Source organism: Hirundo rustica, chromosome 1, assembly GCF_015227805.2.
Source record: "Hirundo rustica isolate bHirRus1 chromosome 1, bHirRus1.pri.v3, whole genome shotgun sequence".
Taxonomy (NCBI): Eukaryota; Metazoa; Chordata; class Aves; order Passeriformes; family Hirundinidae; genus Hirundo; species Hirundo rustica.
This window is the reverse complement of record NC_053450.1, coordinates 112,538,675-112,565,239: the sequence shown is the minus strand read 5'-3', so window position 1 is coordinate 112,565,239 and position 26,565 is coordinate 112,538,675. Positions and strand designations below refer to the sequence as shown.

Here is a 26,565-nt window from a genome sequence, read left to right as displayed (position 1 = left end):
ATTGCTGTCATACAGTACTGGGTGGGGAATATCACTTGACTGAGAGGTCAAGTGGTAAACTTATACATGGTCTCCAAAATGGAAAATCCAAAATGAAGAGCCATCTTTTCAGCATGTCATTTGAAGGATGTGTTCTATCCCTCACCACGGGTTTTAATCATCAGAGTGATTCAAAAAACCAAAATAACAACAAAAAAGCTTGAGCACAAACCACCAATAGGGCAGGGTGATTAACTGACGCTCTGTTGGGGAGATTGAACTTGAGTTTCCCAAGTCCTGTTCCATTAACTTCTTGCTGTAAATCAACTTTTTTATAACATATTTTCACACACAGAAAAATAAAATTATGAAAGGATTAGGAATTTTATTAAATTATTTGAAATAAGCATTCCAAATTGCTGATGCTTTACAATGTAGTAAAGTATTAATTTATATTTTATAAGGGTGTCATGGTTTAGGGCAAATTTTGGGAGGAAACCTCCAAATGGGGTCCCTCTAGAAAAGCAAATTTAAGCAGCTCCTCTCCCAACTCGTTCAGGAGAAACCAAAGAGGGAGGGTGAAGAAGGAGAGGAAAAAAAAAAAAAGACTGAAAAACCTTTTACAGCTATAATACTGTGCGGTATTAAATGCTGTGCCACTGATTCCTGTTGAGATAAAAAAATTACTTTAAGCTGGGAAAGTAGGGTTCCTGAAGTTCAATTTGAGTATTTTATAAAGATAGATGACAAAAGCGTCATGTGAGGAAAAAACAGGTGAAAACTAAAATAAAATCTGCATTTTGAACTGGAAACTGCAGTTTGACTGCCAAAATTAAGCAAGTACAGCATAGTACACAAAGTAGAGAAAAACAAAATAAATCCACCAGCAATCAGCAGCTTCTCAAGCCAGGGTCCCAAACAGGCTTGGCTGGGCTTGCTGGATGTCTACAGAGAAAAATCTCTTATACACTTCTGCACGTTGTTCAGCTGGACTCAGAATAGCAAGCTAATGCTACATTACTTGATATGGGGATATTCTTATTAAGCAGAGCTTTCTAAAATAATCAAAGCTAGATGAGGTAGAGCAATCAATACTGTGCCTTTGTCTACAATTAAAAGACTTTGCTGGGACATCAAATGTAATAGTTCCTCTACCATGGTCATAAACAAGTATAAATCAAACCAGACTTGCTAGCAGAGTTTGGACCAACTTGAGCTTTTACACATTTTAACCTCTTCAGTCTATATGGATGCAAGATACATGAACTGGCAAAAAAAAATTACAGGCTTTACCAAGATATCTTCTGTAGGTAGCTGTGCTACCGGTCATTGTCCCCTCTCTCTGGCTCTGATGATAAAAAGTACTCCCTAATTTTCTTCCAGGAAGGCCAGTGAGCTTACTCAAACCCACCTTCCCACACAAAGTAGGTTAAACGAGCCTAACAGATTTAGACTGAAGCAGACTAGAATTATCAGACACATCTGCTTGCAGATCTGTGCAGAAACAATCTCTGACAACATGGTGCTGGAAAGTACTTGCAGATGACATCAACTTAAAATAGTGCAAAACATGAATAACCTTTTTGCAGCCAAAAATTTTTAGTTGGAGTTAGCTTAGTTAGTCAAGTTAGGAGTTCAGAGTATAAGCAGGGAGAGTCAGCACGCTAACCTGACTCACAGTAACTTGTGAGTCCTCCTTGACCCAAAATTTAGAGCCTGGGATTGAATCCCCTTCCTGTGCTTGGCAAGAGCTGACTAGGAGAAGGGTGGGAGGTGACTCACTGAAGTACAGGTAAATGTAAGCTTTAATGGACAATTGTCACAATGAAAAGAAAAAAGAATTCTTGCACAAAGTCCCAAAATTCTATTTTTTTGTTTTGTCTCTTTAAAATACCCACAAAAAAAAAAAAAAAAAAAAAAAAAAAAAAAAAAAAGTTAGGAGGCTACAGAATATCCAACCTGTTAAAATTTTCATATGATCTCATAAATAAGATACACTAGAGACTAAGAAAAAATGTTCCCTGACTTCACTGGGCTGTGGTTCCATCCCTTGATATCTCCTCAAGTCCGACATGCACCAGTTCTTTGTGCCACTTAATGACCTATCCCTTAACACCTGGTAACACCCAAAGGAACAGTAGAGTTCTGCTCTAAGAGAGAGGGGGACAATGGTACCAGGGTAAGGTTAGGAGACCCCAGACCCTCTCCATCCACACCCAACCCAGAACATGAGCTTGATCCCTCCTGTTTCCCACCAAGGCTCACACCTCTAGCCAGGTCCCACCTGCATCAGCCTCTTTCCTACCCTCAAAGGCTTTCAGCTCAGCGAGCTCTGCAGTTCAGCAGCATCTTTTCTCTTACCTTCAACCCAAGGCAGCTGCTTGTCTTCTCAAATAGTAATCAAATGCGATGCTAATTCTCAAACATCATCCACTGCTGCAGGCACAATGTTTCTAAAATAGTATACAGTATTTGAAGTAAATACCACACAGGCTGTGTATTGCAACATGATTTAAGTCACTGTCTTCAGTGTTGTTCTACACATCCATTTGGCTGCCAGGCTGGAAAATGCCAAAGCTCTAAAGACTGTTGTTTATGACAATGGGAGTGTGAAAGTCTGCAGTCATAATAACATACAAAGCTTAAAAGAGAAGAAAATTGAAGACATCATTCCACAAACCCCTTACACACAAAAGATTTGACTGTCCTTTTATGAAGCTGACAAAGGAGCTTTCTTCCCTCTTTCCCTACTACCTCATAAAAAAAAATTAATCTCAAAATATAATAAAGACTGAGAGGAACAGGAAAAATAATTTTATGGATTTTTTTTCCTACATGCATTATACAGAGCAATTTTTAGCCTAGAAAGAGGTATTGCAGTTTACCTAAATTGACTCTTGAGGGTATTGTACTTTGAATGAATGTTTAATATATGTTAGTTCAGTTGAAGTAGTAAATAGCTCATGGAAGAGAAACAGCTCTAAATCTCTCCATAAACAGTAATTTTTTCCACAAGGCCCTCTGCATGGCCTAAAAGCGTATCTACACTACTGATACATCACAAGCAACAATTTCTGCCTGTCACTTAATTTGTTTGAATTGAAATTAATCAAAACTTTGAGATCAGGCTTTCTGCTCTTTTTGTCCAATATGCACAAAATTCTGAAAAATGCTTTTTTAGCATTTTGTGTTAGCGTGTGTGCCGGACTGGAAGTCCAGACATTCCTGTTCTGATGCCTCACTGCCACAGGTCCCTTGTATGACAGCAGACAAATCCCATAACCCTGCTGCCCTTCAATTCCCAGTCAGAAGAGCTGGAGTAGCATTACTTCCCTTCTTTACACAGATTTGAAAAAGCACAGCAGCAATGTTTGTGACTTATTCACCACAGCACAGAGGAGCCACACTCATGCAATGGTTGTAAGAATTCAGGGGCTGGTTCAAAGTGTGGCTTCAAAGGCAGTTTTTATCTTCCCTTCCTTTTCTTCCTGTTTCAACTTTTCATATCAGCTCTTCCTTCCCAGGGGATCGAAACCAGTCCCCAAACACACACCTCAGGTGTGGTGGTGTGAGAATTGTTTTTATTAAGTTATTTTTGTAAGATTTTAAAGTTATTTTCATAATGGTTTAGTTCACTGTATACCCCTGTGTTCTGCATTGGTTTTCCCTTCTGCATCGGTTGTTTTGTCTATTGTAAAACCAGACGTTTTCTGTCATTCATCCCTTCCCTGCACCTGTCGCTGTCAATCCCCACCCCCCTCCTTGTGGTCGCCTGCCTGTCACTCAGAGACCCTTCCCTGGCTTCTAGAAAACTCCGGGAAGGGTGCTGAGTGATAGGCTGGGGCCCTGGAGACCCCCTCCCATCATTTTGTGGTTGGTCCCCAGTTCCATGGTTCACACCCCCGGTTAACCCCCCGATTCCTGTGACTGGCTGACCAGTTGTCGCCACCCCCGTTTCCACCCACCCTTAAAACCTGCCGCACACCTGGCCTCGGGGTCTCTTCTGGGCGGTGGGCAAGAGAGTGCTGAGCCCCGTGCTGCCTCTCCCCCTGAATAAAATCCTGTTTAATTGAGCCCAGAGGAGTCCGCCTTTTGATTAGCTGCCGTGGGTTGCAATTGTCATCTGCTGACCGTCGCTGTGAGGGGAACCAAGGCCCCACAGGGAGGAGGTGGCTCGCCTGGCTTGCCACCCCGACCTCATACGTTGCCGCGGTGCACGAGACTGAGCTAGCCCGTGGCCGCGCTCATCAGCGCGAGGAACAGCATGGCGACAGTGGTTGGCGCCCAGCTCGTGGGGCCCCCACCCTCAGGACACGAGGCGGACCCCGCGGCACGGCTTAGGCTGCAAGAGCCTGAAGAAAAGTCCCTGGACGCCCCGCTACCCTTGGTCAAGTGGCTTCGTAAGATCACGCTCCCAAGGGACGAAGAGGACAGCCTGAAGCGCCCAGCAGGTCCTCTTCAGGCAGCTGATCTCGAGACCCCAGGCTTCATCGCATCCCAGGAGGGGGTAAGCCTTCTTCGTGAGGGGGCTCACTTTCGGAGGGTGCTCCCGGTGTGGAGACCCTAATTTCAGGAGGGATCCTCCAGGAGTGTGGGAGATCCCAGGCTGTGCAGCTCGGGGGGGTGGTGGTTAGCCTCATCCCCCTGCGGATTACTCCCCTCGGGGTGCTCTTTTGTTCTTTTTCGTTTTGTAAACTTTAAGTTTCGGGCAGTTGTCTTTTGGGTGGAAGTGTCCACAGGGGTTTTAGACACTGCGATTTTATTTTTCGGTGCAGACCCCCCGGGTTTGGGTTTCAGGTTTTGCCCGGTTTTAGGGGAGTGACCTCCGCGTTCGTTTTCTGTTAAGTTTGCTTTTGTCTGGGTGTCATCGGGTGGGCAGCAGGCAAGGGGGATTTGTCCGGGTTGAGGTGTCCCCGAGCCCCTGATTTTGGTTTTTCGGTTTTGGAGAGATGGGCGCAAAACTCTCCGCTGCCCAAAAAGGTGTGTATCATAGTTTTAAGTCGGTTGTGGAGCTCGCCCAGTTAAAGGTTTCGAGGGGCGAGCTCAAGGAGTTTGTGAGGTGGCTTTTCCTGCACTTCCCTCATGTGTCCCCGGAGCAAGTGTACAGCCCCAAGTTTTGGACAGTTGTACAAAACAAAATCCATGATCTGGCGCTCCAAGGGGACAAGCAAGCCACAAAATTCTTTAATCTGGCTGTGCAGCTCTCAGCAGCTGCTTCAACTACCACCAAGGGAGTGCAGAAAAAGCCCAGTTTTAGGCAAACCTCCCCCTGTTCTCCCTGTCCCCGTTCCCCTTCCCCTTGTCCCCAGAAGGGAATCTTGAAGGGAGCAGCAGGCAGTCAGCCTGCTGGCTCAGGCTCCCTTAAGATTCTCCGATCCCCCCGCTTAGGCAGTCCTGGCTGGACTGCTCGGGGAGTTTCGGGCGGCCCTGGCCAGGCAGCCCGAGACTTCCATCCTCCCCCATTTTACCCGGTTCAGAAACCCAAAGTTAGATTCAGTTTTACCGAGAACTTGTCACAAAATGGCGTCCCTACCCCATATCCCCAAGATGGAGGAGACCGCATGGCACAGTTCTCCCCATCCTCCTATCCTCCTTCCTTCAATCCCTTTCTTCCTGCCCTTGATGAGCCCAACTCCTTCCTCTCCTCAGCCCCTCCTATCCCCCAAAAGACTCCACCCATGCTTCCTCCCTCTTCCAAGACCACTCCCACAGCTCCTCCCAGCTACTCCTCCCACGGGAACGCCCACATGACATCATCAGGTTCCCAAACCACGCCCCCTGCCGGAAGACCTGCCTCCTGGGCTTCCGGTTCCCACGCTCCCCCTTCCAGTTCCCATGGTCTGGGCCCGGAGGGGGCGGGGCCAGGGCCTGAGCCTGCAGGGATGCATCAGCCTTCCCCTGTTCCTTTGGTATCCCCAGTTGTTTATAAGGGCTCCCGAGGAGGGCAGCGGGTCCGAGCGATCCATCACCCGTTCCCCCAGTCCACCATCCGGGATCTGTGCAAGGCCCATCGAGATTACGGGCGGGACAGCCCCTATTTCAGGGGTTTGCTCCGTTCAGATCTCGATGCCGCTGTTGTTATTCCTGCGGACCTGAAGCAGCTGTTCTCCTGCCTGCTTGACTCAACAGAGTTCAAACTGTGGGTAGCGGCATGGAGGCAGCAACTCAGGGAGGCCTTGCCCAGTCTCCTCCGAGACCCGGAGACTGCGGTGGACGACATCGGGAACCCCCTCACTTTAGAACACCTAATGGGTGCGGGGAGATGGGCCGACCCATCGGACCAAACCTCAGATATCCCCATCAAAGCCCTCCAGATTGCCAGGGAGCATGCGGTCTCCGCATTTTCTGGAATGGTGCCAGACGGCCCGGTTGTACCTTATTACAAGATCGTGCAGGGGACCAAGGAAAGTTTCACCAAGTTCGTCGAGCGGCTCACCAGAGCGATCGAGGTGCAAGTGACGGATGTGGCGGTTAGGGATGGGATCTTGAGGGAGATGGTGTTTGCAAATGCAAATAGCATGTGCCGGAGTGCAATTTTAAGTCTCCCTCTGGACCCCCCTCCGACCCTTCCTGACATGCTCAGGGTGTGCCAGCTGAAGGTCCCCTACCTGCAAGGAAACAACCGGGAAGGGAAATCAATAACACCGAGAGTTTCAGCAGTGTCTGGCACCCAGGGACTGATACGCGAACCGTATGTGCCCCAGAAGAACCGATGTGTTATATGCCGGGAGCCTGGGCACTGGGCGAACACCTGCCCACTGCGGGATGCCGTTGGAGCTTTGAAAAAGAAAAGGGGGGAAGGCGGGGGGAGTGGGAACAGGGGAGGGTCGGGAGATAGCTCCCGACAGTTAAACTAAGGGGGGAGCGCAGGTCCGCCCGGCGCGAAGATAGAAATAGGGCGGACCGAGCAGCAGGGGAGGGGGAAGAAACATCTAGCGCCAATGATACGCTGCCTTTCACTGAGACAGACAATAATACCGGACGTGACACACCGAACTTGACATACAATACTGACCATGACCTTTCAAAGCCAATTCTAGTAACATCATCTAGACACGAACCTTATCGGCTGCAGCTCACCGAAGCGCTCCATCTGAGGATGGCGGATTGGACCTTCCTTTCCATAAACACCAAAGAACAAGGAGCCTGGCCAGTCCAAGGAAAGGAGCTTGTCATCATCGGGGACTGTAAGTACACCCCGCAAGAGGTTGAGATTCTTCCAGGGGTTCTCATCAACGACCCCGGAAATCTCATCCTCTGGCTGCGCTGCACCCATCCACCCACATTTATTCCTAAGGGACAGGTGATCGCACAAATCATCCCTACCCGGGGACCGAACAGCACCCCAGTGGCTTGCCCTGTGCAAGCCATCACTGAAGAAAGGCCCCAGGTAGACTGTGAGTTCAGGGTGGGTGGGGAAACCTTAAACATCAGAGGCCTTTTGGACACAGGGGCAGATGTGACGGTCGTGCCAGCAAAAGATTGGCCGTCACATTGGGCTCTGCAGGACGTGGCTGGACACGTTCAAGGTGTCGGAGGGTTGCAATTGGCGAGACAATCCAGGAGCATAGTGCAAATTAAGGGGCCAAAAGGACAATTGGCTAACATCCGTCCTTTTGTTTTAGATTACAAGGAGCCTCTGCTTGGCAGAGATCTCATGTCGCAATGGGGGGTCAAAATTGACATACCCGACCCCTCAATGGAAATTTCCGCAGCGTCCATTGACGAGCGTCCCACCAAGAAACTTAATTGGCTGACGAACGAACCAGTTAGGGTGGAGCAATGGCCGCTTTCAAAACCTAAATTAAAAGCGCTCGAGGAGCTCGTGAAGGAGCAATTGGCCAAGGGCCACATCGTAGAAACCGACAGCCCTTGGAATTCCCCAGTTTTTGTGATTCAAAAGCCGGGGAAGGACAAGTGGCGGCTCCTTCAGGACCTCCGCCAAATTAATAACGTCATCGAAGATATGGGGTCTCTCCAACCCGGGATACCTTCCCCGACTATGCTCCCCCAAAATTGGCAATTGGCTGTTATAGATATAAAAGATTGCTTCTTTCAAATTCCTCTGCACCCTGACGATGCCCCACGTTTTGCTTTCTCGGTTCCCACCATCAACCGGGAAGCCCCGAGTAGACGCTATCACTGGCGAGTTCTCCTGCAAGGGATGAAGAACTCACCTGTTATCTGCCAGTGGTATGTGGCCTCCTTGCTGCCCCCTGTCCACGCAGCCGCGGGACAGGCCATCATCTACCACTACATGGATGACGTCCTGGTGTGCGCCCCGAATGATGACATGCTTTCCCATGTGCTTGGTCTGACAGTCGATGCACTGGTTGCTGCAGGGTTTGAGCTACAGGAAGAAAAGTTTCAGCGGATGCCGCCCTGGAAATACCTCGGGCTCGAGATCGGGACGCGGACCATTGTGCCGCAAAAATTGGCGATTAAAACAAAAGTAAGTTCCCTCACGGATGTCCATCAACTGTGTGGGGCTTTGAACTGGGTAAGGCCCTGGCTGGGTCTGACCACTAATGACCTAGCCCCCCCTTTTCAATTTATTGAAAGGGGGAGAGGAGCTGAGTTCTCCTAGGGTCCTTACCCCTGAGGCGGAGAAGGCACTGGAAAAGGTCCAGGATGCAATGTCAAAGAGGCAAGCTCACCGATTCGACCCGGAGCTTCCTTTCAAATTTATCATCATGGGAAAGTTGCCGCACCTCCATTGGATGATCTTCCAATGGAGGAACATCCCAAAGAAGGACCGAGAAGGGAATGATCCACTCTCAATCATAGAGTGGGTCTTCCTGAGTCATCAACGGTCCAAGAGGATGACCCGGCACAAGAGTTGGTGGCAGAGCTGATCCGGAAAGTGAGATTCCGGATCAGAGAATTGGCCGGCTGTGACTTCGAATGTATTCACATCCCAATTGGTTTAAGATCGGGCCAAATTTCCAAAGCTATGTTGGAACACTTGCTTCAGGAAAACTAAGCACTCCAATTCGCCCTGGATTCCTTCACTGGGCAAATTTCTATTCATCGGCCTGCCCACAAAATTTTCAATTCGGAAGTTAAATTTGTTTTATCTCTGAAAGAGGTTTGCAGTAGGAGGCCCCTCAAGGCTCTAACCATTTTTACAGACGCGTCCGGAAGGTCCCACAAGTTAGTTCTGACTTGGAAGGACCCTCAAACTCAGCAGTGGGAGGCTGATATTGCCGAGGTGGAAGGACTCAACTCAAGTCGCTGAGTTGGCCGCTGTCGTTAGGGCATTTGAGCGGTTTCCCGAACCCTTTAATCTGGTCACAGACTCCGCCTGTGTGGCGGGGGTGGTATCCAGAGCAGATCAGGCAATTTTACAGGAGGTGTCCAACATAGCACTTTATGACTTGCTCTCGAAATTAGTTAGATTGGTCTCCCACCGAGAGCAACCCTATTTTGTGATGCATTCGAGATCACACACCGATTTGCCAGGGTTCATCGCAGAGGGGAACAGGAAGGCTGATGCCCTTGCTGCCCCTGCTGAGATAGCCCCCCTGCCAAACATCTTTATGCAGGCAAAACTCAGCCACCAGCTCTTCCACCAAAACGCGCCTGGCCTTGTTCACCGTTTCCACCTTACGCGGGAACAGGCCAGAGCGATCGTGGCCGCATGTCCATCGTGCTCCCAGCAGGCTGTTCCAACTCTACATGCAGGGGTTAATCCCCGAGGGCTGCGGAGCTGTGAGGTGTGGCAAACAGATGTCACACATTTCCCACAATTCGGACGACAAAAATACATACATGTGTCAGTGGATACCTTTTCTGGAGCCGTGTTCGCCTCGGCCCACACAGGGGAGAAGGCCGGGGATGCCATAAAACACCTCATCCACGCCTTCTCCTTCATGGGCATTCCGAGAGAACTGAAAACCGATAACGGCCCAGCGTATAAATCCAGGGAGCTTCGTAGCTTCCTGCAGCAATGGGGGGTGGAGCACAAGACCGGCATCCCCCACTCCCCCACAGGCCAAGCCATGGTTGAGAGGACCCATGGGACCATCAAGCGTGTGCTGCATCAACAACAGAGGGTCCTCAGGACAGAGTCACCATCGGTCAGGCTGGCCAGAGCTTTGTTTACAATCAACTTCCTGAATTGTTCTTACGAAGGTCTCAATCCGCCCATTGTCTGACACTTCGGCGCGAGCTCGCTGTTTGGGGTCAAAGAACGACCGCAGGTCATGGTCAGAGATCCTGGGTCTGGAGGGACAGAAGGGCCACACGATCTGGTCACATGGGGACGTGGGTACGCCTGCGTGTCCACCCCCACGGGACCAAAATGGATTCCAGCAAAGTGGGTGAGGCCCTATGTTCCCAAAAGCCCAGGATCTGGCAAAACCGGTAGTCCGCAAGTCACCATGGCAGCGTGGAGGCGGAAAAGGAAAACATCAAACGAAGAGAGCTGAACATCAGCTCCGGGCAGAGCCATCCCTTTCCCTGCTGTTGTCAAATTTAAGTAACGTATTTGTTTAGTGTCTTTCAGTTTTTCATAACAGCAACCCGAGCCGGATTCCCCGCTCTGAGGAGGTTCCACCTAGCCCTCGGAGCCTTGCCAACGCTCAGCCTGAGTCTCCCAGTCGTCGGATGGCTGGTCCACCAACCAAACAACTACACCACCATCCGACAAGTGACCAACATCCAAAGGGAGACCAAGGACTGGCTGGGCGGACTGTCTTCTAATTGGGGAATCTCCAGTTGGGCTTCATCTATGATAAAACTGGGTTGCTGTGTTTGTTTGTTTTATTACTTGTTATCCTTGCTTTCGGACTTTTAAAAAGGATGTTGTATAAGTTAGTTTCCACCCCACACTCCCCCACCATAAACCATCTCGTCGCCTCACTGGAAGACCGCAGAGAAGAAGAGGAGCTGGATCAGGAGGAGGTGCTGGAGGGGGCCCCCGACGACGAGGAGGAAAGAAATCCGGATGAAGAAGAGCATAGACTGGGGTACCCAATGCAGCATCACTGACCTCCCTCCTCCATTCCAGTCCCACTCCTCTTGAAAAAACAAAAAAGGGGGAGATGTGGTGGTGTGAGAATTGTTTTCATTAAGTTATTAAGTTATTTTTGTAAGATTTTAAAGTTATTTTTATAATGGTTTAGTTCACTGTATACCCCTGTATTCTGCATTGGTTTTCCCTTCTGCATTGGTTGTTTTGTCTATTGTAAAACCAGACCTTTTCTGTCATTCATCCCTTCCCTGCACCTGTCGCTGTCAATCCCCACCCCCCTCCTCGTGGTTGCCTGCCTGTCACTCAGAGACCCTTCCCTGGCTTCTAGAAAACTCCGGGAAGGGTGCTGAGTGATAGGCTGGGGCCCGGGAGACCCCCTCCCATCATTTTGTGGTTGGTCCCCAGTTCCATGGTTCACACCCCCGGTTAACCCCCCGATCCCTGTGACTGGCTGACCAGTTGTCGCCACCCCCGTTTCCACCCACCCTTAAAACCTGCCGCACGCCTGCCCCCGGGGTCTCTTCTGGGTGGTGGGCAAGAGAGTGCTGAGCCCCGTGCTGCCTCTCCCCCCCTGAATAAAATCCTGTTTAACTGAACCCAGAGGAGTCCGCCTTTTGATTGGCTGCCGTGGGTTGCATTTGTCATCTGCTGACCGTCGCTGTGAGGGGAACCAAGGCCCCACAGGGAGGAGGTGGCTCCCCCGGCTCGCCACCCCGACCTCATACGTTGCTGCAGTGCACGAGACTGAGCTAGCCCGTGGCCGCGCTCATCAGTGCGAGGAACAGCACCGCGACACTCAGGGAAGCAAGATCGTGACAGGGAGATCTGTCACCTGGCATTGATGCCCAGATGTACCTCAAGCCTGAGCCTTACCTTCCCAGAACACCTTACAGGAACAAGAGCAAAAGAAGCTGGGAATGCCCACTTCCCTTGACAGCTGGCACAATAACAAGAGGTTCCCAAACAAGTTGCATAGGATGGAGTAAGAGCTACCAAAAACGTTTATTCATACACATAACCCAATAACCCAGAGTTTCAGTCCCTGTGATACACCAAGTTATTCAGGATTTCCACTCACTTTTCTAAATCTCTTCAACTAAAAACGGAATAAAATTTTTGTTCCAGACACTAGTGCTATTAATGCAGTCAACTGATGCTGCCTCATTCAGTGCGCCCCTGTAGGTGATGTACTCCAACACCACAAGAAACCAGGCTAAAGCAGAGGTACTGCACCTCCTCTCCCTGCTGCAGCCAGCTAAGCAGGGAACCTAGGCAGTTCTCTTGCCCTCTGGCCCAGCTCCAAGAACCAACATTTTACAGAAAAAGGAAAGCTTCAATTTACCCTCAGAAAGTGGTCTAACCACTGCTGAAAGTGTTCTAACCACGCACTTAAGGACCAGCAATCCTTGCTTTTGATTTTAAGGCCACCCATGTGTTCTGCTGCCAAGAAAGCTACTTCAGAGAAAATAAATTTTTCTTTCAGGAAAGGAATATTTAATTTGACCCTCCCAAAACTCCCCCCAAAATATACAATTTCATTGTTTTTTCAAAATAAGTAACAGTTTAGATGAAGATTTGTATCAGAACAAAGCAAGCAGGCATTTCTGGTTACTTGGTTCAGTGGCCAATTAAAAATCAAATACTTTATTCACCTGACCCTGCAAGCAAAGACAAATGTTTCTTGACAAATGAAAGCCAGAAAGCACATCTGCTTCAATCCAGGTCAATAGTTTAGAAGTATAATTCAGGCTTCTCATATCTCTCTAGTCCCTGAACCTCTAGGCTGGGCTTGGGGTAGCAATAATTCTTCCCACTGTAAGTAAAGAGCAGGTTTGGGACCACTCTATGAAACCGAATAGACACAAGTCCCCAGGGCCTGACAGGATGCATCCCGAAGTCCTGGGGGAATTAGATGATGTTGTTGCCAAGCCCCATCATACTCGAAAAGGCATGGCAGACAGGTGAAGTTCCTGATGACTGGAAAAAGGGAAACTACTTCTGCTTTTAAGAGGGAAGAAAGAAAACTACCAGTGAACCTACCTGTGTGCCTGGGAAGATCACAGAGCAGATCCCCTTCAAGCAATGCTGGAGCACATACGAGACGAAGAGGTGATCCAAGACAGCCAGCACACCTTTACTGAAGTGTGACCACTCTTATGGCTTTCCATGATGAAGTGACGGCAACAGACCACAAAGGAAGGCCACTCATTGTAATCTACCTGGACCTCTCTAAAGCTTTTGGCACAGTCCTAAATGACATCCTTACCTCCAGATTGGAGAAACACAGGTTTGAAGTATGGACTATTTTCTGCATGAAGAAGTGACGCAGCCGGAGTTGTGGTCAATGGCTCTATGGCCAAGTGGAGGCTGATGACAAGGGGTGTTCCTCAGGGCTCTGTCTTGGGATCTCAGCCCTACCACACCTTTATCAATGACAAACAGCAAGACTGAGTGCACCTTCAGCAAGTTTGTAGATGACACAAAGCTGAGCAGTGCAGTTGATGCAGAGAAAGAAAAGGATGGGATGCCATCCAGAGGGACCTGGACAGCCTGAGAAGTGGGCCCATGAGAACCTCATGAAGAAGTTCAACAAGTCAAGTTGCTCAGCCTGGAGAAAGGAAAGCTCTGTGGAGACCTAATTGTGGCCTTTCGGTACATAAAGAAGGCTTACAAAAAAGAGTTACAGCAACTTTTTACATGGGCAGATAGTGGTAGGACAAGGGGAGCAGGTTTTAAACTAACCTAAATCTCTGCTCTTTCAGATATTAGGAAGAAATTCTCTGCTGTGAGGATTAGGAATAGGTTTCTTGGGGAACCTGTGGATGCCCCATCCCTGGAAGTGTTAAAGGCCAGGCTGGATGGAGACCTCAGCAATCTGACCTACTAGATGATGCTCCTGCCCATGGAGAGGCTGAAACTAGGTTATATCTAAGGTCCCTTCCAACCCAAACTATTTATGATTCTATGATAATTTTAAAATTAGAAAAATAAGAGTTATTATACAAATATGAAGTAATTAAAAGCAAGTTTGGGGTTTAAGTTTTTAATCTTAATTATAAGGGTAAAGAGAACCATAAAGTACTTAAAGACTGTTTTAAAATAGCCTAACAATAAGAGCTGAGAAGAACCAAGAGCGAGATATTTAATGAGTACTAAAAGCTAAACGCCTATCCTCTTTATCTCTGAATAAACAAAAATACTCGGTTGAAAATATTTATACATAATTTGTTTAAATAGAGCACAAAAAAGAATCTGAAAATTTTCAGATGTTTACATTTGATTTTGAGACACTGATCACAACTTTCTTTTTCATTTCCACCACTAACAAGAAAACAAGATGAAAATACAATGTAAAATATTAAACTGTCACTGCAGTTTTTTTGCTTTGCTTTCTTTTCTCATCTTTTACCCAACTCAGTGTTGTTTGCTGCTTAGTAAGCATTTTTTATGATGGGGAAAAAAACCAGTAAAGTCACAAAACTGGCCTCTGCAAATGCTGTAATTCTGCACTGAATTCAAAGTAATAACTGGAAGTCAAGAGAGCTTGCAGCTCAAAAATTATACCAATAGATATTTTATCCTAGAACAGTTAGGAAACACAGCTAAGCCACAAACCAGCTATACTCTTGGAGTCAAATGCCCACACTATGCACTGCATAACAAACCCCTAGAGAAAAAAACACAATAGAAAACAGTGTTTTCCATCCCACTTTCCATTTTCAAAGCATCCCAGATGCATGAAATCCTTAAACCTCACACCCTACAAGAAAGAATGAATGAAGAAAACCCTCCTAATATTTTTGCCTAATGTTTCTTCTTTATGAGCTGTCATGAAAATATAGAGTGGGACTAATGCTTCAGTTGTTTCCTTGAGGTTGTTTGGTTTGATTTTTAAGCATATTTATTTCTTACTTGCAAGAGGGAAATGTTCTGATCATCTCCTTTCTGAAAAGCAAGGTCACCAAATCAATGCACTGAGACCCCCACAGCCTTCCTTTGTGTTCCCTTAAAACATGGCTGGTGACTAGCGCAGCACAGAGAGAGGGCCAAGTGACAGCTGGAGGAATCTGTATTGCTAAATCATGCTCAAAGTTTATTTAATCTTCTCTGCTTAAAGTCTGAATGCATCTCTGAAAACATACATGGATGCTTGCAAGCACCAAATACGATGTAGCAAACTATTTAAAATAGGTATGGTCAGCCTTCCTTATTGCCCGAGCCTCACACCAGCATCCTCACAGTTTCAAGCATTGACCCATACTGATGGTTTGAGTTTTAGCTTTCATATTTTTTCAGTTTCTGTGCTGCCTAGGCTTGCTGCTCTGAGCTTCATATTAAGTGCCAGTAAGTTCTCTTCCCTAGGTAGACAAAACAATCCCTTTCCAGTTTGAGACCAAGGACAACTGTTACAAGTTTTAGGCCCAAAAGGCCTAACAACATAGAACTGAAGAGGGCAACAAGGAGGATGGAACTTCATAACCTGAAGCTCTAATTGGACAATTAACTCCAACATGCAAGTGGACCAAAACTTATAAAAGTGTGAAACCTTGTGACTGGTCATCCACTTTGTGACCATTTTGGGTCCATCTTGGGTGTAGCCCTGGCCAGGATCTTGTACTACCCAAGGTGTATCCTTTAAGGCCTTTTAATAAATACATACTTTATTCTCTTAGCTCGGTCTAGTCTCTGTTCCAGGTCAGCCTTCTCAAGGCATCAACACCACTTAAAGAGAAACCCCAGAAACAGAGATCATTCAGCAGGAAAAGCATGAGCTCTCATGAATCACACCTTGGTAACACAAGGGATTTCCTCATGGGACCTGTCACATGGGGCCCTTTCAGACATTCATCATCTACATAAACCCAACCCTGCTGGCAAGTATGGATTAACAGACAATTCTGGCAGGACTTCCTGCAAAACGCTCAGCAGCTCCGTCCATCTCCACCCGTATTGATACCTTTCAGTTTCTCGGCTTCAAAGTTCCTGTACCATTCTGTACCAAAGTTCTCACGTACCATTTGTTCTGCAGAGGAATCTTGGCAACACGCTCTCCATGGTGGATTACAAACAAAGCAAACCAAATGTAACCACCCCACTCTTTATAAGGCTCACAAGACATTTTACACTGACAGCTAATGCATTACCTTTCCCACAGAGGTCATCTTCTGTGTTTTCCTCCTAAAACATGGTTAATACGAGCATTTAACACCCATCATTCTCTCATTCATAAGCTTTTAGCTGCATACTAATTTTTCCTTCACTTCAACACAAGTGACATGAACTTCTACCTTATTTTCCACCTGCAATTCCACTGGGTGTTCTCCATCTGCTTACAGCATCCATAATCAATTTAAAACAAACAACAAACAAACACAAACAAACAAAAAAAATCCAACACAAAATCCAGACTACAAAACTTCTTCACTAACAGAGCCAGGGATAGGTCACATGAGAACCACTTTAGAGAAACTGAATTTGTGGTCTAATGTATATATCATCACTATGCCAAGAAAACCACAATCAATAACAGGTTATGTTCAACTGAAGCTTCTTGACAACAGCTGCACGAAAACATCAGGGCTCCTCTCCCCTTCATTTTCTCATATCTTTCAGTAACCACTGGTCACTGGCACTTCTACAGAACTTGTGCATTCTGCTGGAAACCTGGTAATCTGTGAAAATTTATGGAGCACAGCTTGTATTTTGTCAATGAAATTAAGGAGATCAGTTACACTGCAAGTCACTTGCTGTGTCCATATTCCCAAATGGTCTTGAACCGCAGGAGAAATGGACAATTTCAAATTGATCAAATCCTCAGCATTCTCTCTGTTATTTCATTCAACCCAAGCTTAGCCTCCAGTCACAGTTGAAAATAGCACTCTGAAAAAATTCACATCAGAAAATGGATGGTCACTGAGAAATGAATGCAACAGCACGAAAGAATTATTCACCTGCTAATTGGGTGGTTAAACATAACTACGTAATAGAACATAATAAAACACCACCAAGACATAAGTGCAAATAAGGAAATTAACTCTGGGTACTCACTTTAGAGAATCATTACAGACTAACAGCCACAGTGAAAGCAATTGTAGGAAGGAAGGTAGTAAAATCAAGTCATGCAAAACTTTGTTTTATGCACATTATGATCCTAAATTCCTACAGAATACCTTTATTTGGCTTCATCATTATCACCTGTAAAAGTCATGCTTTGTCTTAAACCTACTCAGTAAAAACCAGGTTTCGACCTTCTTAATACCACTTACAATAGTGTTAATATAAGAACTGTCAGGAACAGATTTATTCCAGTAAAAGAAGGACCAGCATAGTTTATTGGACAGGAAAACAAATCAATACATTAACATCATGAGTATCAAGGTGCAGAAATTAAAGATTTGTTTAAGGCAGGAGACAAACGTCTTCACAGTGAAACTACTTTTTGTGAACACCAGTTAAATTTTGGTTCGAAGCAAATCCATATCCATTGCAGATTAGAATAAGTAATTTTTAAATCTCCTCCAGTCAACCCTTCTGAGAGTCACTGCTTGCCTTCTTTGAGCAACTAACTCCAAAATGTTTAAAGGATTCTGCTTCAAAAGAGGTTTTAGAGAACTTCAAATCAAATTGTATCTGATATTCCTGACTATTTCTAAACAAACCAACCAAATCCAAATTTACTCAGGTGACAAATTCAACCTCTAACTAGGGACACACCTGGAAAGAACACTGCCGTAAGAAGTTTCAGCTGGGTACAAGAACCCCTGTAAAATTTTATTTCTCTACAGCAGGAAGTAAAGATCATGGATGGGGCTAAGTCATTCTTCAGCATCACATCCTACTGAAAAACAGAATTTCAGTGTGCTTACAGTCTTGTCATCCAATTGGTTGTTTGCTTTCGAAAACAAAACTAGCAGAAAACATCCTATAAAGACTTCTGCAATTTAACTGCTCTCAAACTGAAGCCTTCACAAAAAAGCAACAAACCTACAACCAAAAAAAATCAAATCACACAAAACCCTCCACACAGTACACAACCACCACCGCTCCAGAACACAAAATAATCCTTAACAAACCAGTAAGTAGAGGATGACTGATGTGCCAGTCACTTTGGTAACACCTGATGAATCCTTATGCCACCGTGTCTGAAGATTTAAGTGGCATTTCTTTGAAGAACCTACTACAGCATCCGTCCATCTTCATAAAGAGCAGAGGGAAGTCATTCACGTCACACTTTACCCATCTCCAGCAGCAAGAGGGGTGGCACTTTTCAAAGGTGTCAAACTAGCACTTGACTAGCAAACCATAGAAGCCATTTCAAGTAGTCAAATATCTAAAATGCAACAGCAAATAGATCAAAACGCATTAATAAATAGCCAGTTCGCAAAATAGGGCCATTACCAGTTGTACACTATCAGAACTCTTCATTCAGGGGAAAAAACCAACATCAAAACCAACCTCAAACAAACCCCACTATTTTCACAGTTTGTTAACTCGTGTGATTTTCTGTCAGAAACATGCTGGCTTCCTTCATGTACTGCATAGATACTAACAATTTAAGGAAGCTATGTCGCCTGTGTAGAAAGGATCAAACAAATCTGAAAGCCTACTTTCTGGAAGATTCCATGAAGTCACAAAGGGTGTGGCTGAAATACCATTTGTTTCCAAAACCGAATTAACTGTATCTAAAAACTTCACAGTAGACACTCTCTGTTCTTCAAACCTTCAACTAAATGAAATCTCAATTATTTCAGATTTTTTTTCTGTTGCACTACTATTCCAATGAGACAGTTTCCCAGTGTTTGACCTGATTTCCCAGTACAGATAACAGAAGTTCCAAGTTTGTAAACTTATAAATACAAGAAAACATTTAATTTCTTTCCTGATACTCTCTTCCCTTCCTGACATTCAAGACAGGAATAATTCTAGCACCAGTGAAGGCAATATAAGTTCTGCTTTGCATTTCAAGAGAGTGAGAAATTTACAAACTGTTTTTTTTCATAAAAACAAACTTGTAATGTTTGATCCTTCTACCCCTTGGGAAATACTAAAAGTATCATCTTGTCTCTTCATAAAACTGGTTCTTATTTTTAACTTCTTTCTAATTTTACCTACTGCACCACCCTTTTTCTGCATATAACGTAGCAGGCACATGTCCTGATTCTCTCACCCTCAGTCCATTGCTCCTTTACAACTCCTGTCAACATCTTGAGCTTCATCTTCCTCTATTTCCTCTTTTTGATAGTTTTTGTGCATTTTTTTAGAATCATAGAATAACTTAGGTTGAAAAAGACCTTTAAGATCATCGAGTCCAACAGTTAATCTAACACAACCAAGTCCACCACTAAACCATGTCCTTAAGTGACACATCTGTGAACCTTTTTAATACTTCCAGGAGTGGTGGCTCCACCTGTTCCCTGGGCAGCCTGTTCCAGAGCTTGACTACCTTTTCAGTGAAGAAATTCTTCCTAATATTTTACATAAACCTTTCCTGGCACAAAAATAAGAGTTTTCCTGACCATAGGGAATCCACATCAGCACCACTTGTCTTTGTCAAAGACCAGGCAAAGAGCCAATTACAAACCACATTAGTGTCAGAATCACGTACAAAAATCACACTGACAGGTAAAAGTCCAGCACAGAGAAGGCTTAAGTTACAAGGTTTCTTCTGCAGACATCCAGTTATTTTGAAAGTAGTTCAAATAACCTTGCAGCTGCTATTCACTGTGTGCCCTCCTAAGGGAATTGGCACAGCATAGCTCATACTGATTTCACACCCCAGCTTTGTGTGAATCCTCCTCCTAGGGGTTCAGCTATCTGTGATTCAAGGCCTAGTTTTGACACAGCAGAACTGCGTAACCTTGAATGAAACTTCTAAGGAAACTGCCAGCTTGCAAGAAAGCTGTGCAACAACACTCAGACTAGTCATGATAGACAGGAATGGTAAATCTGCAGCTAGACATATGAAAGATTCGAGGCTGTTAACAGTTCAAGGACTCAAAAAAAGACAACAAAAAAAACCCAACCCCCCCCCCCCCCCCAAAAAAAAAAAAAAACAAAAAAAAAACAAACAAACAAAAAAAACAACAAAACAAAAAAAACAAAAACACAACATTAAAAAAACCAAACCAAAACACAAAAACTTGTGGAACAAAACCATCAATACTGAGAATCAGACCATCTAAGGCACAACAGAAGTGAACTTTCCTGCAGTAGCGATGACTGCCAGGCCAGCAATGGTGCCAGGATGAGTGTGACCACACCTGGAGATCAGGGTTCCTCAGTGAAAGAACAATATGGAGATTCTGGAGAGAGACCAGCAAAGGGCCACAAGGATAATGAAGGGATGGGAGTACCTCACATAAGAGGAAGGAGAGCTAGGACTGTTCAGCCTCAAGAACAGAAGGCTTGGGGAGGGTGGGAAATTACTGACATAAACAAATACTTGAAGAGAGGGCATACAGAGCATGGAACCGGTCTCTTTCCAGTCATGCTCTGTGACTTGACCAGATGTGATGGGCACAACATCAAACACAGTGGTTCCTTCTGAAGATCAGAAAACACTTTTTGCACTGTGAGGGTGACCAAGCACTTGCACATGTTGCCCAGGGAAGTTGCAGTTTCCCTCCCTAGAGAAATTCAGAAACCACCTTGACACAGTCCTGGATGACTGGCTCTAAGCGGCCATGCCTGAAAAGGGGAACTGGACCAAATGACTTCCAGAGGTGCCTCCCAATCTCAGCTATCATATGAGGCTGTGAAGCAAAGTGGTATGTCAGTGCTTTCTCTGGTTGCTAGTCACCTACCACACTTCTCAGTCGGTAAATGACAGTTTTTAAATTATGTATCTCTTGCTTTCTCAGTCTCTTTGTGCACAGTAAACGGCAAACCAAGTGGCCAAGGGAACCTTACAGCTAAATGTGTTAGCTTCTCCCCACAGAGGTGGTTAACAGGAGCTCCATCTAACAGAATCCACACTGCCAACCAAATTCACTTAATATTTCATAAAATTCTATGGTTATGAATGCACTGATGAAATCAGAAAGTTCATAATAACAAACTAGACATTTTAGCTTTGAGTGCAAAAACTGAAATATCATTTCCCTTACTAGTCCATGGAAAACATTTAAGAATTAATCACCTGAAGAGTACTTTTCCAATTAACTTATCTTTTCAATCTATTTTATTTAATGTTGCACTTTTATTATATATTGCTTGGAACTGATGGGGAAGCATTGCATCAGCTTATTCAGGTATCTCTTCCTTGAGTCCACAGTTGAACATAGTTCATAAATAGGACTATTATAATTCAACATACAAAAAAATATTTTCTTGTACAATCAGTCTCTTTCATATCATTATTTGCACTTAAAATAACTACAGAAATGAGACAATATTTAAGTCAATGCTAACGAATAATCTCAAAAATATTTAAACATTTTCATGCCTTTCTGTGTATACCTTATTTTAAATCAGATATTCGTTACAAATCTATGTTCAGAGATGAAGTTTTAGTCTCCTATTTCTAATTTTAAGCTGCATCTGACATTTCAAACTGCAGTTACAACCTGCATACAATGAACATTTATTCTGCTTCATCTTCCAGTCCTTGATAGAGAGAGATACAAAGTTATCTGAGCTTGTGAGAAAAAAGTGACTTTCAAACACAGATCACCAGTTTCTTCATTTCTGACTACTCTTCAATCCTAACCCAAATTTTTCTTACAGAAGGTAAGATTTTGATGGATAAGAAAAGAAGGATTGATACTGTCATTTTTCCTATAAGTTGCATTTAATCTTTTAAGATATAAAATCAAAACTATCAGAAATATTTATTTGGAATCTCTAGGAAAGTTAGCATAACTGCTTACGTCACAAAGAGAAGCAAAATTACAATTACAAATAGTCAGGCACCACTTAACCTAGATGAAGAGCCAAAAGGACTTTTCTTAAATTCAGAGACTATTACAGGTATCTTAAAAGTTTCTGCTTGATCTTTCTTCACTTGACTGTGGCCACCCCCAGCATATACTGTCATCCCCAACATAAAGAGCTGACATTATATTTTATACATCTGCAAAATCACACATACACACACAAAAATTTAAAAATTAAACTTTAGTACAGCAATTTTTTTCCGTTTTTTTCTATGCAATTGAAGCTGGTCCTCAGCCCAGATCTTTAATGCAAGCTTAGAACTGAAAGCGCTCTGTGAGTTCAAAAAGAACATCCCCAAGCAGTTACAATTTACAAATTACTTTCCCAGCCTGCAATCCCTCACAGAGGACAGGACCCTACTTAAAACATTCTGACAGGCAGGCTATTCCAATTTGCTATTTTCCCCTCCCTCACTTCTCTTCTCCATCATCTATACACTGATTCCAAATAAATAATTTCATAGATCTTTATAAGATTTTCTTTTCTTCCTTCTTTCTTTGATCATTACACAAAGATGAGCCTGCCTGGTCAAATGTCTGGCAAAATCCCTATGTCATTTTCTATCTTTTTCAGTGAACTTTAATGATGCCATAAAACTTACACCATAGATTAAAAGCCAAGTAAAAGCATCTGCTTTTACCAACACATGATGTACCAGGGCACCATTTGCACCGGGAGTATACGGATGATGTGCAACTCCATCAACTCACAAATGCAATGGAAACAGCAGCAGCAATTAGTGTAAAACCAAATAAGAAACAGCTGTCTACATTACTTAGCACTCTGTTAGCTGCAGATTATTCATTTGTCCACATTTCTGAGGATTTTACTGGCAATGACTTCAAAGTGCCAGTCACAGTCCTTACATAATCGTACACGTATTACCTTACTGCAGATATTGCAGAAGATATTTTTAATTCAACAAGCCATTTCTGCACTTTTCACGATATTGAGTTGATTTTGGCAGAGTTCTAGACCACAACTAACAGCGGCAATTCTAGCCTTCACATTATGCTGAACCACAGTGGCAAGCGTTACTAAAAACAACAATCTTGCCAGAAGGCTCTAGTCAGCATAATGCAAAAGGAGAAACTTTCTCAATAAACAGTCAAAAAAGAGTCAGAAATTAATTCGGGACTGCCCCGGTCTGAGCTGCACCCCACAGACAAATTACTGGCTTCTTCCACCTGTGAGGAGGGTGCCTTGCCCTCTCTAGATGCACAGTGAATGTCTACCTTGCTGTCTGATGATTTACAATCCAAGTAACTTTTAGTAATCAATTCACAGGAGGAAATTACAAAAGGCAGTAGATTAGAAAATCATGGGTTAACTGCCCAAGCAGTTCCCCAGTTCATTCTTTTACACAAATTTTTCTTACTTAGGGTTCACCTGCTTTCCATTTGTCCCCTGCTCAACTAAAGGCAATCTTACTACGTACTACTCCGAGTCTCTGTAATAGCCACTCACCTCCGGGCTTTGCTGAGCCACTTTGCAGTCACTAGCAAATAACGCTGTGGGCACTCCCCCCTGTGTCAATCACACATTATTGACAATAAATGAGGAATCAAGGCCTCACCGCCGGGAATCACTGCTTTAGCCACAAAAGGTTGGTCTAAGCAAGGATCTTCTTAGTGCCCCGTCCCGAGGTGCTTCTTGCACTGCCTTCAGGCTACCAAAGAAGCTGGCAGACATTTCATTTGCAGCTTTGGAGGGCATAGGCTGGGAAAGTAGGAAAGGTTAGTGGAAACAATAGGGCAGGAGAAGGGCAGCGAGCTAAGTTAGGAGAGGAATCTCCTTCTGCTCACACCAGCTGCCACACATAATGAGGCTTACAATGAAAGAAAGGGCTTTGCTGTCGCATGACACCTTAAAAAGGTAAAAGGTAAAGCAGGCGATCGCTGCGAACGGGAGAGTGCGCAGGACGTGCCTCAACAGGGGAGCGGCTCGGGTGGCTCAGGATGCGCGTCCCGCCCCGCACACCCTCCGGTGTCCCGCGGGGAGGATGCCCCTCCCCGGGGGAGCGGCGCGGGTGGCTCGGGATGCGCGTCCCGCCCCGCACACGCGCCGGGATCCCCTCGAGCTCCGCCGGTCCTCGGGCGCCCCCCGGCGGCTCCGCCCCGCCCGCCGGGACGGGAGCGACGGGAGCGCCCGGACCCCCGGCCCCGCGCCCGGAGCCGTCGCCGGTGGGTTAATGGGACCAAGACCGGGTCGCTACCGGCACTTCCATACTTAGCGCTGGTCCCGCGTATGGAATCAGTTAACAGGGACTGCCACTAAAACGTCATTATTGGGCTAATGCTACTGTTTCTGCAAGCCGCGGGTGGAATTGCCAAGGTAATTTGCTTAGACACAACCTTCACGTAATCATTTTCTTAAGGAAATCAATAGGAATCGGGTCATTTACTGCATCAATTTTCGCTCAGCATTTGAATGTCAGAGAGAAAGGGAGAAGTACTGGTAAAATTTCCCAGTAAAGCGACTTGCAATGAAGCGTTTCCATTCCTCTCTGTAGCATGTACAGTTCCACTCCTGGTTAATTTTTGCTGTCCGGATGGTCTCCAAACACCTGCCCTGAAATTCACTCCAGGCACTGCACTCAGTTGCAGCAGACGCTATAGGTATAGTATTTCTGCACCCTCACAGCTGTGATTCAGCAAAGCATTCCAGCTTATTCACCAAAACACTTCGGCATGTGCTAGTTTTTAAGCATGAATGTAGCTCCCCTTATCTCTGTGTAGCTTTATTCTAGGCCGCAAATGCCACTTTCAGACCGACCTTTCTCTGAGAATCCAGGCTGTTTGAGGACTGAACACCACTCGGAAGAAGAATGTGCCCTGAGACAAAGCTAGACGGCAACTTCACTGCTGTGTAGCACTTGCAGCATAAAAGGGCAAGCCGGGGCAAATTAACACAACTTCATTTGCTTAAAGACAGCGACTACAGTTGGCTGATTAATGAGACAACATGAGTCTTTAGCGACTCAACTGTGACTTTAAACTGAATAAAACCCTCTCTCTACCTAGCATCGTTGGCAACTGCACCAACAAAGGACGATGCTCTTCCAAGGGCAGACAAAAGCAGAGCTCTTCAGAACAGCTACTTCGCACGTTTTGCTGTCAGGCGTCTTGCAAAAAGACTGAAAATACTTAGCCAACCTAAAGTTTTACACTGCAGTTTTTAGGAGCAAAAATGGATTTAAACCCCAAGTTACCATTTTCACATCAGCCTCAGCACAGCTCTTTGTAGGCATGTTAGAACTCCAGTTCTCCAGTTAGAACTTCCTGCTTACCTAAAGTCACTTTTCCAATGAGATACACTACAGCGGGTGATATTAAATTTTAGATTTAGATTGGATATTTATGCGAAGTGTTGCTGACTAATGGTTGCACAGGAACCATAATGCTGACCGCTGACAATCTCACATTCAAATTTCACCACTCTAACCATCCATTAACAGAGTGTTGTTTTTTGCATGGAGCCTAACAGAGGATTTTAAAACATTAAAAGAATAAACCGAGGAAAAGGGAAGCTATGACAGCATGATAAAATACCAATGCCTACCAAATACCATGTGCACACAATGAGATAGCAAGGAATGTAATAGAAAAACACTTCAAACTTTGAATGTTGTCAGCCAACCATTGAATGCAATACCTAGAAAGAGCTGATCAAACGGTCTGTAGTAAACAAGCCAGATCAAGCTGCCAGTCTAGACCTTTTACAATCTGGCCTCAATGTTTTGCTCTTTCAAACTCAGCAAGGCACTTAATCTCCTCACATCCACGACACTTTTTCAACCTCATGAAGACAAGTCAACAATTATGATATATAAGTGATAGCTGCCATAGAAAAGTCTCCTTTAAACCAGGACTGAACATGGAACGCTACAATGTGCACCCCTTCAGATTCTCTGTGTATGGAGAGCTCCAGGCTTTGGCACACTGTTAAGAAGATAGTTTTTTCTGTTCGAAGTGCAAATATCCAATCTCTTGAGCAGAATTAGTTCACCATGATTCACCGTACTTCAGTGTTTCAAACTGGGGTACGTTTAAGCACTCTGGTTTAGAAAAATCTCTGCCCAAAGATTAGGAGATGGACAGTTAAGCATAATAGCTCAGCTGGCTGCTGAGCTACACAAACTGATAATGCTCTTCACATGCATATTAAGGATCTCCTTTTGAATATTATTAACTGCTTTCTTGAATTCTTTTAACTTTAGTGATACACAATTTGTTTTCCACTGTCCTAGCTCTGGAAAGCTGTTCATCACACACCTGAATTTTTTTCCATAGACTTATCCTTAAAGATATTAGGGATACAACCTCCATGAGGTTCGCAATACCAACACATGTATCTGCAGACACTGAATTTCTACACAACTTGTGGTCTCAGTCTGGGAACACCAGTACTGACTACCAAAGCTAACAAAGTTATACCCTGCTTCAGGAACACTCCGTATTCTTTTAAATGGAAATGCAATTGTCCTGAACATAGCAAACACACCTGCCCCACTAAAGAGTATTTTAAGGCTATTTGAAGCTTTGCAGTAATGTGCATTTGAACTCCACAGACCACAATACAATACCTTTTCCTCACTTGAATAGCTAGATCAATTCAGACCTACACCACCTGAAATTTCAAGGAACCAAGAGCAAACTTGAGAAGTGCCATCCCAA

At 44.9% G+C, this 26,565-nt stretch overlaps 1 protein-coding gene across 5 annotated transcripts in view; it reads right to left on the bottom strand.

Annotated features, from left to right (window-relative positions):
- The window catches only part of CPNE4 (copine 4), a 235,802-nt gene that overhangs the window by 207,571 nt on the left and 1,666 nt on the right, over positions 1–26,565 (bottom strand). Inside the window, exon 1 of one of the 5 annotated variants that reach the window (XM_040060851.2) lies at positions 23,357–23,425. The exons of the other annotated variants lie outside the window; for them this stretch is intronic. The gene's annotated coding sequence lies outside the window, so the exon portion shown is untranslated. Of the gene's footprint in view, positions 1–23,356; positions 23,426–26,565 lie in introns of those variants that run through there. 5 annotated transcript variants of the gene reach the window in all.